The 13,816-nt window shown below is 38.1% G+C and overlaps 1 protein-coding gene and 1 pseudogene across 1 annotated transcript in view; both read left to right on the top strand.

The window, feature by feature from the left end:
• Positions 1-13,816, top strand: part of LOC129548837 (reticulon-3) — a 64,083-nt gene that overhangs the window by 41,215 nt on the left and 9,052 nt on the right. The window lies entirely within an intron of this gene.
• Positions 1-13,816, top strand: part of LOC148773853 (reticulon-3 pseudogene) — a 38,433-nt pseudogene extending 24,617 nt beyond the window's left edge.

The raw sequence follows: 13,816 nt of genomic DNA, 5'->3' as shown, positions 1-13,816 counted from the left end.
ATCCCATGGACAGAGGAGCCTGGTAGGCTGCAGTCCATGGGGTCGCTAAGGGTCGGACACAACTGAGCGACTTCTCTTTCACTTTTCACTTTCACACATTGGAGAAGGAAATGGCAACCCACTCCAGTGTTCTTGCCTGGAGAATCCCAGGGATGGGGGAGCCTGGGGGGCTTCCGTCTATGGGGTCACATAGAGTCAGACACGACTGAAGTGACTGAGCAGCAGCAGCAGCAACAAATAATAAGAAAACAAAAAATGTTTTTAAAGTTCCATTTACAATAATATGAAAGCACAGAATAGGAATAAGCATAACTAAAAGAAAAAAATATGCAGGACCTCTATACTGAAAATTACAAAACTGCAGAAAGAAGCCAAAGAACTATCTGAGAACCATGCTGTATTCATGGATTGGAAACCTTGATATTGTAAAGAAGTCAGTCCTACCCAAATTCACCTATGGATTCAGTACAATTCAAAGTCCTAGAAGAATTTTTCAATAGAAATTGACAAGCTTATTCTAAAATTTCTTTGGAAATATACAGACCTAACACCCAAAGATTTTTCAAATCTTGAAAAAGGGCAAAATTGAGGACTTGGAATACTTACTCCAAGACATTATAAAACTCCACTAATAAAGACTGGAACTTGCAGAAGAGTCAACAAATAAATGAAAGAAAGAATCCAGAAATAACACATTACCAAAAACTTGGTAACTTAACACAAGTTTATCATCTCAAGGGCTCGCCTGGTCACTTAGACGGTAAAGAATCTGCCACAGTGGGAAGCCTGGGTTCGATCCATGGGTTGGGAAGATCCCCCGGAAAAGGGATCGGCGACCCACTCCAGTATTCTTGCCTGAAGAATTCCATGGACAGAGGGGCCTGGTGGGCTACAGTCCACGGGGTTGCAAAGAATCAGACACGACTGAATGACTAACACTGTACTTGCACAGCTTTCAAGAGTCAGGAGATCAGGCACAGGTTAGGCTGGATCCTCTATTCAGGATTTCATTTTCTAGTTTCCTGGCTGTAGGGCAGCAGTCTCGGCTCAGCTCCAAGAGGCTGTGCTCAGATCCCTGGTCTTTGGACTCTCTCAGAACATGCTAGCTTACTTCTTCAAAACTGTCAGGAGGATTTCTCTCCAGGCTGCTACAGGGTCTTACATAACTGAAACTTAAGACACGAGAGTGACTGTCGCATCATATTCACAGGTTCTGCTCACATCTGGGGGCAGGAGGAAATATATACGACATGTACACCAAGGAGTCAGAATTTTGGGGGCCATCTTCGCATTCTGCCTGCCACAACCCCTACTTCATATGATGTGCAAAAATGAAGTGAAAATGGATCAGAGGCATGAACATAAAAACTAAAATCATGAAACTTTTAGAAGAAAGCAAAGAATATCTTCATGACTTGAAGGTAGCCAAAGGTTTGTTAAGTTAATGCACTCATCATAAATTAAAGGATCAATGAGTTATTTAGACTTCATCAGAAGTAAAGCTTGCTCATTAAAAGATACCACTAATAAGCCAGCTATTGACTAGGATAAAGTGCTTACAAAATATGTATCTGATGAAGGAATAGTATCCAGAAAATACTTAAAACTACATTTCAACAATAAAAGGGCAAATAACACAAGAAAATAAAGTGGGCAGAAAAGATTCTGATGCTTCACAAAAGGTAAACAAATAACCCAATAATCCAGTGAAAATGTTCACCCTCACAAGTCTTCATATAATTAAGATCATTAAACATCCACCTGAATGATTAAAGACTGACAACTAACTCTCCAACTATTGGTAAGAATGCAAAATAGTACAGATATTTTGGAGAAATGTTGCCCAGTTTCTTAAAGAACTAAACATGCACCTGCCCCGTGACCTAGCAGCTCCGCTGTAGAGAAATGAAAACATTCGCACAAACACTTGTGTATGTTCATAGCAGTTTTCTTCATCACAGCTATTCATCAATAAAGAAATAGATAACCTGTGGTGTAGCTACTTAGCTTTTGATACTTGCAACACTTATGGATAAATCTCAGAAACTATGAAAAGTAAAAGAAACAGTACAGCAACGATTCATACTGCACAATTCCTTTTATATGAAATTGTAGAACAAGCAGACTGTTGTATGTACAAAAAAGAATCAGATCAGTGCTGTGACTACCTCTCAGAGTGTTGGCTGGGAATGTACATAAGTAAACTTCTTGGGGCGATGATAATGTTCTGTAGTTTGATAGAGTTACGTGGGTGAGTGCATGAGTCCAAACTCAGTGAATGTATTGTCTGTTTAACTGTATGTAAATCTTATATCAAAAGAAAAACAATAAATATTGAACTTTGTTAATGATATGCGCACTGAAGATGATTTCCTGATATTTGCCATTTCCTTTGGAACACGTTAAAAAATTAAAATGGACTAGTGGACAGATAAGAGGAACAAATATGTCAGTAGGCGTAGCAAAGCGTTTATGATCATGGTGGTGGTTACACAACAATGGCTGTACTTAATGTCACTGAACTGATACTTAAAAATGGTTAAGATGGTAAATTTTCTTACATATACTTACCATGTTAAAAAAAAAAGTTAAAATAAGACATTGCTAGTAAAAATCTAGTTAGTGATTATATGGGTGTTCACTCTAAACTGTTTTCAGCTTTGCTATATGTTGGGAAGACATTAAATGCTGGGGTGGGGCGCGGAATAAAGCAGAGTGGAGGGAAGCCGTCCCAGTTAGCGATCAGATTCCCATTTTCCCATGAGGGAAACATTCAGTACAGCTAAGGAAAATGGAGAGAGTATCTCAAAGGTCAAGGGTATGTGTATTGTTAATATAATACCTAATACTTTTATGTTTAAAATTTCTTTTGCTTATTACTGGTAAAGATTTTAGGGACTGTCAGCTTTTTTAAAAGAAGAAAATAGTTTTATTACTTATTACGATAGTCTGAAACCCTGTCACTTATCTGCATTACTTGACAGACTGTCAGAGAAGCATACAAATCCAAGTGTAGAAATGTCACATTACCATAACATGACTAGCATGGAAGATTGAATTACAAATAAATACACACGAAGGGCATAAAATCGCTTTTCAAGTTTGATTGGGCTTTCACGTTAACTAGTGTTTTAAGTTTAGGTTTGATCTGATAACTTCTGCAGACTTAAGTCTAAACTTTCTTAGTTGGAGAATTAAGTGGTTGTCAAGCATGTGGAAATAACCAACTGGACCTAGAAGGAAAGAAAAAAGCTAAGAAACTAAAGCCAGCATTTTGTGTCTTTATCCTTTCCATCATGATTTAGCACTACATTTATTATCTTTAATTGTATTCTTTAGATAACTTAGTTCAAAAGTTCGTATGTTTAGATCCATCGATTCAGTTGGGAAAGGTTAGTCAGTACCATTTGTCTTCTGTGCTTTTAAAATCTAAAAGTGAAGGGAGGCATGGGAGAAGGGAATGTTAGATTATTTAAATAAGTGAAAAACTCTTTCCAGACAGTCTTTGAGAAGAAATCCTACAAATTTCCTTGGCCTGCTGCCAAGTGTATGCATGACCGAAAGTATGTATGTTTGTCATTGACAGAGTTTTGTATTCTGTCAGTGACCCTTCTGTGCCATCTTGAGGGAGTGTCTTTGTTAAGGATCAGTCTGTAGTAAAGCAGACTATTAACCCATTTCAGCAGCCATAGAATTCGGCTCTAAGTTTATAAATGCATTATTCAACGTCTTATAACAAAAAATGGCTTCACTTATAATGAATTATTAATAACAAAAGTAACCAAAGAAAATAATCAGTGTGGAAATGTATGTATACTTTTCTTTACAGAAGTAATTATTCATATAAAAAACTTAACTGTTCAATTTCCCCATTTGTTAAAGAAGTTTTCATATTGTGGTCATAAAGTTTTTTTCTTGTAGTTATTGCAGTCACTTTTAAATCTTAGAGATTTGTGTTAACAAATTTTGGAAAATTAGTGCTTAGAAGGTAGAACATGTTGTATGGATCCTTAGAGAGTTATTTTTGAAAATGAAGTTAAAGCTTATGGGCTATCAAACCTTAAAATTTCTCGGCACATTTATTCAGAATAAGCGTTTGAGCAGCCTTTCTCTTCTTCCTTTGAGGAGTACACTTGGGAGAGTAAAGTTTGAGAATGGCTTTGGGAATGGTTGACATTGGCATCAAACCAAGATGTCTCCCCGGTTTAGTAATAAAAGTCAGTAGGCAAGGAGTCAACAAGGTTGGCTGTTCTCATTGGAATTGGCAAGAACCGATTTCTTTCCCTCAGTCTTGAGGTTAACATTGGATATATTAGTGCCCTCTTTTGGTGTAAGAAGGTTACTGCATCCTTAAATAATACAGGCAAAAGGTGAGTGTGTTACAGTTGCTTAAGCATGCCTGACTCTTTGCAACCCCATGGACTGTAGCCTGCCAGGCTCCTCTGTCCATGGAATTCTCCAGGCAAGATTACTGGAGTGGGTTGCCATTTCCTTCTCCAGGGCAAAAGGTAGACATCCTTTAAAGTTTTTAAAGTAAAAAATATGCTGAAGATTTGGAAAATTAAAGAAAGCAATGAATCACTCATAATTCTACCAGCAATGTAAACACTCTTGGTTAATATAGACATTCATTGTCATATGCTTAATCTGCCATTAGCAAAATAAGATAACAGAAATTTTGACTTTGTTTACATAAACTTATGCAAAGAAGCTGGAAATGGATTCTAAGAAATACTTAGTAGAACATGAGACTTTAAATAGATTGAAACATAACTAGAAAAAAGTAAGGGTCTTTCAAATAAAAATAAATTTTAAGTTATAATAAAAATAAAGTTATAACTGAAAAGGTAGGAAAACACTAACTTTGCAGTTTGGGAACTTTTTTTCATTTTTTCCCAGCACCCACTGTACTAGCTCAGGACTTTGGAAGAGGCTCAGTTCAGTTCAGTCGTTCAGTTGTGTCCAACTCTGCGACCCCATGGACTGCAGCACGCCAGGCTTCCCTGTCCATCACCAACTCCCGGAGCTTACTCAAACTCATGTCCACTGAGTCGGTGATGCCATCCAACCATCTCACACTCTGTCATCCCCTTCTCCTCCTGCCTTCAATCTTCCCCAGCATCAGGGTCTTTTCCAAGGAGTCAGCTCTTCGCATCAGGTGGCCAAAGTATTGGAGCTTCACCTTCAGCATCCGTCCTTCCAATGAATATTCAGAACTGATTTCCTTTAGGATGGACTGGTTGGATCTCCTTGCTGTCCAAGGGACTCTCAAGAGTCTTCTCCAACACAATTCAAAAGCATCAATTCTTTGGCACTCAGCTTTCTTTATAGTCCAACACTCACACCCATACATGACTACTGGAAAAACCATAGCTTTGACTGGACGGATTTTTGTCAGCAAAGTAATGTCTCTGCTTTTTAATACACTGTCTAGGTTTGTCATAGCTTTTCTTTCAAGGAGCAAATGTCTTTTAATTTCATGGCTGCAGTCACGATCAGTGATTTTGGAGCCCAAAAAAATAAAGTCTCTCACTGTTTCCACTGATTCCCCATCTATTTGCCATGAAGTGACAGGACCAGATGCCATGATCTTAGTCTTCTGAATGGTGAGTTTTATGCCAACTTTTTCACTCTCCTCTTTCACTTGCATCAAGAGGCTCTTTACTTCTTCTTCACTTTCTGCCATAAGGATGCTATCCTCTGCATATCTGAGGCTATTGATATTTCTCCCAGCAATATTGATTCCAGCTGTGCTTCATCCAGCCCGGCATTTCATGTGATGTACTCTTCATATAAGTTAAATAAGAAGGGTGACAATATACAGCCTTGACATACTCCTTTCCCAATTTGGAACCAACCTTTTGTTCCATGTCCAGTTCTAACTGTTCCTTCTTGACCTGCATACAGGTTTCTCAGGAGGCAGGGATGGGGTCTGGTATTCCCATCCCTTTAAGAATTTCCCACAGTTTGTGGTGATCCACACAGTCAAAGGCTTTGGTATAGTCAATAAAGCAGAAGTAGATGTTTTTCTGGAACTCTCTTGCTTTTTCGATTCAGCAGATGTTGGCAATTTGACTTCTGGTTCCTCTGCCTTTTCTAAAACCAGCTTGAATGTCTAGAAGTTCATGGTTCACGTACTGTTGAAGCCTGGCTTGGAGAATTTTGAGCATTACTTTGCTGGCGTGTGAGACGAGTGCAGTTGTGTGGTAGTTTGAGCATTCTTTGGCATTGCCTTTCTTTGGGATTGGAATGAAAACTGACTTTTTTGGCCACTGCTGAGTTTTCCAAATTTGCTGGCATTATTGAGTGCAGCACTTTCACAGCATCATCTTTTAGGATTTGAAATAGCTCAACTGAAATTCCATCACCTCCACTAGCTTTGTTCATAGTAATGCTTTGAACATTGGAAGAGGCTAAGTAAGTGTAAGTGTTAGCTGCCCAGTTGTGTCCAACTCTTCATGACCCCATGGACTGTAGCCCACCAGGCTCCTCCGTCCATGAAATTCTCCAAGCAAGAATACTGGAGTGGGTTGCCATTTCCTTCTCCAGGGCTCCTGTTGGGGCGATTAGAATTGGATGCCTCAAGTCTAAGGCAGCCTCCCAGCTATGTTCATCATCACTGGAAGAGACTAGCCAAAGGTTCATTCTGTCTCAGTAAGATAGTGTATACTAGAGTAGCAGTTTGTTAGCCATTGACTCTCAATTAGGATCCTATTTTCCTGTGAATAGATTCCAGGAGGTAGGCTTTGTCAGGCCATGGTGTTTGAGTGTAGGGGATGAGGGAGAAGGAGAAATGAGCCCTATTTCTGTAACTGTTTTGGGTTACTGCTTGGAGGGTAGAATAAGTGGGTCTTGAGGTGTTCTAAGACTGATGCTGGGAAGGATTGGGGGTGGGAGGAGAAGGGGACGACAGAGAATGAGATGCCTGGATGGCATCACCAACTCGATGGACATGAGTTTGAGTGAACTCCAGGAGTTGGTGATGGATAGGGAGGCCTGCCGTGCTGTGATTCATGGGGTCGCAAAGAGTCAGACACGACTGAGCGACTGAACTAACTAACTAATTAAGATGCCTCTAGGTGACGTTGTCTTTTCTCATGGCTTTAGGATTCCACCTCTGTGTCAGTACCTCTCACCTATGCCAGTTCAGTCTACCCTTTTAGGCCCACTTGTCATACTGCGTTTACCTCCTGCCCTCTGCTTCCCTGTAACTTTTTACACACCATTCTCTTTTATTTAATCAGTGCTGACAGTGCAACTCTTCTTTCATAGGAAATTTAGCAACAAAGAGAAGAAAAATCTTTATTTCTTTGTAGCAGATTTTAACTTTAGTTCTTAATTTTCCATTTTAATGGTAGTAGGGATTGGCAGTCAAATGAATAATAATAATAGCAAACATTGTATTACTACCTAATCGGTAATGTTCTGAGCACGTCTACTCATTAACCCATTTAATGCAGGCAACATCACTATAAACCAGGTACTGTACTGTTCCATTTTGCAGATGAGAAACCCAAGGCACAGAGAGATTGTGTCTTGCTCAGCATCACACAAGCTAATAAATATGAGGATGAAAACCCAGGCAGTCTGGAGCAGGGTTTGTTCTTGGCTGTACTGACTCTAAAGCTGAGGATAAAGTGTGTCACCAGGTAGGGCGCTAGAACTAAGTGGAAGCCAGGAGGCATGAAGGGGCTTCAAAGAGAAAGCGGAATAATACCTAAAATAAGCATTGCTTAGTTCACTATCGTACCTAAAGCTGGATCTAACTAATGCCTTTCATAATCATCTCTGATATTCCCTCTAGCATCCAGGACCATAGGTTGCTCCTCTCTGAATGACACAGTAACCAGATTGCTAGAGTAAACTTTCCTTTGTTGGTAATTTTAAAATAAAATTTAATCTTCATAAGAATGTATACATTTGTTGTTTATAAATCATACTTCTGAGTAGTTTAAGGGGTTGGGAAACTATTCTGTTATTTATCAGACATTTTTACTTATAGGCAATACAGAGGTAAGCTTGGGCTGGTTGGAATATTATGAAATCTGAATTCATAGTAAAAGACTTCAAATTAAAAAGGCTTTTCTGTTCATTATTCTTCCTTTTCCTCTGACTGTCTCATGAATCACTGCTGTTTTTAATTTGTTAGAATAACCACTTGAAGACCAAAAATAATATATATTACCTCATGGTCGTTTAACTTAAAAAAAACAAACAAATGTGTTATTGTGGCTTAATTGCTGTGCAGTAAGTTGCACATATTTAAAATACATAACTTGGTAAGTTTTGATATATGTATACACCCATGAAGCTATTACTTCAATCAAGACAATGAACATCTCCAGCACACAAAAATCTCATTGCTCCCTTTTTTTAATCTCTCCCTCCTGCCAGGCAACCATTGATCTGCCTGCTATCATTAGACTGGTTTGCATTTTCTAGAATTTTATATATATATGGAATCACAAAGTATGTGCTGTTTTTTTTGGTTTGGCTTCTTTCACTCAGCCTAATTTTTTTGAGATTCATCCATGTTGATGCGTAATATTCTCTTGTATGGATATACCATTTATTGACAGACACTTGGGTTGTTTTCCATTTTTGCTGAAGTTTTGAATTTTCAGTTTTGCTAATTTATTTTACAAATCTGCTATGAACATCCATGTTTCATCTTTATATGGACACAATGTATTCTTTCCTCTTGGGTAAATACTTACCAGTGAGATGGCTGGATCATAGGATAATTGATTTAACTTTGTAAGAAACTGCCAAGATTTTTTTCCAAAGTAGTTTCCATTATTTTATATTTCAGCCAGCTGTGTATGAGAGTTGTAGTTCCTCCATATCCTCACCAACATTTGTTGTAGTCAGTCTTTTAAGAGTAGACATCATGACAGGTACATAGTAGGCTCTTATTGTGGTTTTAATATGCATTTCCCTAATGACTAATGGTGTTATGGTGTTAATCATCTTTTAATGTGTTTACTTGCTATCCATATAGCTTCTTTGATGAAAAGTCTGTTCAAATTCTGACTAGTTTGTATTGTGTTTGTTTTTGAGAAAGAATCACACATTCTGGATACAAGTTGTTTATCGGATATATTCTTTGAACAATACTTTCTCCAGTCTCTGGCTTATCTTTTTATTCTTTTAACAATGTCCTTCAAAAAGAGCAGAAGTTTTTAATTTTGATGAAGTACAGTTTTTAAAGTTTTTCCAATTATGTATCAAATTGATGTATATAAGAAATTTTTCACAGTTCAGGGTCACAGAGATTTTTGTTTGATTTCTTCTCGTAGTTATATAGTACTAAGTTTTACATTTTAAGTCTGTGATCCTTCTGTGTTAATTTTTACATATCATGCAAGGTATTGATAAAAGTTTGGAGATTTTTGCATATGTATATTCTGACACCATTTGTTAAAGACTCAGTTCTACCATGAACTGTCTTCTGCTTAGTCGCTTAGTCTTGTCTGACTCTGCAACCCCATAGACTGTAGCCCACCAGGCTCCTCTGTCCTGGGGATTCTCCAGGCAGGAATACTGGAGTAGATTGCCATGCCCTCCTCCAGGGGGTCTTCCCAACCCAGGGATTGAACCCAGGTCTCCTGCATTGCGGGTGGATTCTTTACAGTCTGAGCCACCAGGGAAACCTGTCTTAGCTAAGACAGGGAACTGTCTCAGCAGCTTTGTCAAAAAATATTTTGTCCATTTGACCTATTTCTGAACTTTGTAGACTGTCTATTGCTCCGTTGTGTCTTTAAGCCAGTACTATACTGTCTTGATAGTGGTAACTTTATACAACCCTTGAAATCAGACAGTGTTAGTCCTATAACTTTATTCTTCTTCAAAGTTGTTTTGGCTCTTTTAAGTCCTTCACATTTCCTTAGGAATTTTAAAATCAGTTTGTCTATTTCTATTTTTTTTAAAAACCTACTGAAATTCGGACGAGAATTACTTAGAATTATAGATAAATTAACAATTTAGCAATTTTGAGTCTTCTAAGCCATGAAGACAGGGAGGCCTGGCGTGCTGTGATTCATGGGGTCACAGAGAGTCGGACACGACTGAGCGACTGAACTGAACTGAACTGAAGCCATGAAAACAATGTTGTTGTTGTTGTTGTTCAAGTTACTAAGACATGTCTGACTCTTTGTGACCCCATGAACTCCAGCACTCCAGGCTTCTCTATCACTGTCTCTCTGAGTTTACTCAAACTTATGTCCATTGAGTCAGTGATGCCATCCAACCATCTCATCCTCTGTTGTGCCCTTCTCCTCTTGCCTTCAATTTTTCCCAGCATCAGGATCTTTTCTAGTGAATCGGCTCTGCATCAGGTGGCCAGAGTTTGGAGCTTCAGCATCAGTCCTTTCAATGAATATTCAGGGTTGAACTCCTTTAGGATTGACTGGTTTGATCTCCTTACTGTCCAAGGGACTCTTGAGAGTCTTCTCCAACACCACAGTTCAAAAGTGTCAATTCTTCAGCGATCAGCCTTCTTTATGGACCAACTCTCATATCCATACATGACTACTGGAAAAACCATAGCTTTGACTATATGGACCTTTGTCTCAAAGTGATGTCCCTGCTTTTTAATACACGATCTAGGTTGGTCATAGCTTTTCCTCCAAGGAGCAAGCGTCTTTTAATTTCGTGTTTGTAACCACCGTCTGCGTTGATTTTGGAGCCCAAGAAAATGAAATGTGACATTTTCCCCATCTATTTGAAAACAGTGTAGCTTTCCATTAATTTAGGTCATCATTAGTTTCTCTCAGCAGCATTTTACAGATTTCAGAGTACAGGTCTTATACATCTTTTGTCAGATTTATGCCTAAGTATTTCATATTTTTATGCTATTTTAAATGGTGTTTTTAGCTCAGTTATTCTTATTGGTTAATACTAATACATGGAAATATAATTTTGTATCCTGCAACATTGCTAAAATGTATTAACTTTTTTGTAGATTCCATCAGATTTTCTACATAGGCAACATGCCATCTGTGAATAATGACAGTTTTACTTCATCCTTTCTAGTTTGATGCTTTTTAATTTCTTTTTCTTGATTTACTGTGCTGGCTAAAGCCAGAAGTAGTAAGAGAGAATATCCTTGCCTTCTTTCATTAAATACGATGTTAGCTCTAGGTTTCTTGCAGATTACTTTTATTAACTAAAGGAAATTCCCTTCTATAACCTCATTCGCTGAGAAGTTTTATCAGAAGACATTGGAATTTGTCTTTCCATATCTCTTAAGATGATTATATGGTTCTTTAGTTTGTTGATGTGGTCAATTATACTGACTGATTTATGAAACACAACTTGGTCATGATATACTCTTTTTTAAATGTTGTTTATCTTTGGCTGTGCTGGGTCTTTGTTGCTGCGTGGGCTTTTCTCTAGTTGCGGTCAGCAGGGGCTACCCTCTAGCTGCAGTGTGAGGGCGTCTCACTGCGGTGGTTTCGCTCGTTCAGTGGCATGGGCTCTAGGGCATGCGGGCTTTAGTGTTGCGGCTGTGGACTCAGTAGTTGCAGCTCACGGGCTCTAGAGCACAGGCTCAGTACTTGTGGCACACGGGCTTAGTTGCTCCATGGCATGTGGGATCTTCCCAAATCAGGAATCAAACCCGTGTCTCCTGCATTGGCGGGAGGATTCTTTACCACTGAGCCACCAGAGAAGCCGATATCTATTTCTTGAGTGAACTTTGATGGTCTGGTCATTGGAGAATTTGTCCACTTCATCTAAATTGTCTAGTTTATTGGCGTAACATTGATCCTAATATCCCCTTATCTTTTTAATTTCTTTAGAATCTGTAGCAATGTCACCTCTCTGATTCCTGATATTGGCAGTTTGTGTATTCTTTCACTTTTTCTTGATCAGTCTAGCTAGAGTTTTATCTATTTTATTGGTATTCTCAAAGAACCAACTTTGGTTTCATTGATGTTTCTGTTGTTTTTCTGTTCTCTGTTCATTGACATTTGCTCTGGTTTTTATTATTTCCCTTCTTCTGTTTAGTTGGTATTCAATTAGTTTTTCCTCTAGCTTTTTAAGGTTGAAAATGAAATCACTGATTTCTCATCTTCGCATATAATACAGGCACTTAGCTGGATACCACATATTTTGATTTTCATTCAGTTCAAAATGCTTTGTAATTTCCCTGTTGATTTTTTCTTTTGGTCTATGAGCTGTTTCGAAATATTGTTTAGTTTATACAAAGTTTATCATTGGTTTTCTCAGTATCTTTCTGTTATTGTTTCTGATATAATTAGCATACAGTCAGAAAACATGAAAGTTTCTTGAATCCTTTTCAAGACCCAGAGTTAAGTTTATCTTGGTAAATGTTCTACATGTACTTGGAAAGAATGTATGGTCTGCTGTTAAAAGTGTACAGTTCTTTTGAATGTCAAATTGGTTGATAGTGTTTAAGTCTTATATCCCTATTGATTTTTTGTCTACTTATTCTGCCATTATTCAGAGAGGAATGTTTAAATCCCTGACTATAATTGCAAGTTTGTCTCATTTCTTTTTTTAATCCCTTTATTGAGATATAACTCATACTATACAATTCATCCATTAAGGTTTACAACTAAATGATTATTTCCATCACCACTATCCAATTTTAGAATATTTTCATTCCCCCACAGAAAAGAAACCCCATACCCATTAGCAGTCATTTCCCATTTCTAATCAGCACCAGTTCAGTTCAGTCACTCAGTCGTGTCCGACTCTTTGCGACCCCATGGACTGCAGCACACCAGGCCTCCCTGTCCATCACCAACTCCCGGAGTTTACTCAAACTCATGTCCATTGAGTCAGTGATGCCATCCAACCATCTCATCCTCTGTCATCCCCTTCTCCTCCCGGCTTCATCTTTCCCAGCATCAGGGTCTTTTCCAGTGAGTCAGTTCTTCGTATCAGGTGGCCAAAGTACTGGAGTTTCAGCTTCAGCATCAGTCCTTCCAATGAATATTCAGGACTCATTTCCTTTAGGATGGACTGGTTGGATGTCCTTGCAGTCCACAGGACTCTCAAGAGTCTTCTCCAACACCACAGTTCAAAAGCATCAGTTCCTTGGCGCTCAGCTTTCTTTATAATCCAACTCTCACATCCATACATGACTATTGGAAAAACCATAGCTTTGACTAGACGGACCTTTATTGGCAAAGTAATGTCTCTGCTTTTTAATATGCTTTCTAGGTTGGTCATAACTTCATCACCACAGCCCTAAACCACCACTCATTTGCTTTCTCTCTTTACAGAGTTGCAGATGTTTTATATAAACGTAATCATACAATATGTGGGATTTTGTAATTGATGTGTTACAGTTAACATAATGTTTTCACATTTTATCTATATTATAATATGTAGTATTGAAACTTCATTCCTTTTTATAGCCAAATAATAATTGCATTGTATGGATATGCTCATTTTATTTGTCCATTCATCAGTTGATGGATGTTTAGATTGTTTCTATGTTTTCCATGTTATGAATAATGCTTCTGTGAACACTGGTGTACATAAATTTTTGTGTTGTATGTTTTTATTTCTCTTGCACATTTGCTTAAGAGTGGAATTCCTGGGTCATATAATAATTCTGTGTTTATCTTTCTGAGGAACTGCCAAATTGTTTTCCAAAGCAGTTGCACCAATTTTTCATTCCCACTGGGGTGTATGAGGTTTCTCCGCATCCTTGCCAATATTTGTTATTATATTTTTTATTATAGCCAATTTAGTGGGCTCATCATGGTTTTGATTTACATTTCACTAAAAACAAAGATCATGGCATCTGGTCCCATCACTTCATGGGAAATAGATGGAAAAA

The sequence above is a fragment of the Moschus berezovskii genome, chromosome 25 (genome assembly GCF_049115385.1).
Source record: "Moschus berezovskii isolate FMDL1 chromosome 25, NW_MosBer_1.0, whole genome shotgun sequence".
NCBI lineage: Eukaryota > Metazoa > Chordata > Mammalia > Artiodactyla > Moschidae > Moschus > Moschus berezovskii.
This window is presented reverse-complemented; position numbering and strand designations above follow the sequence as displayed.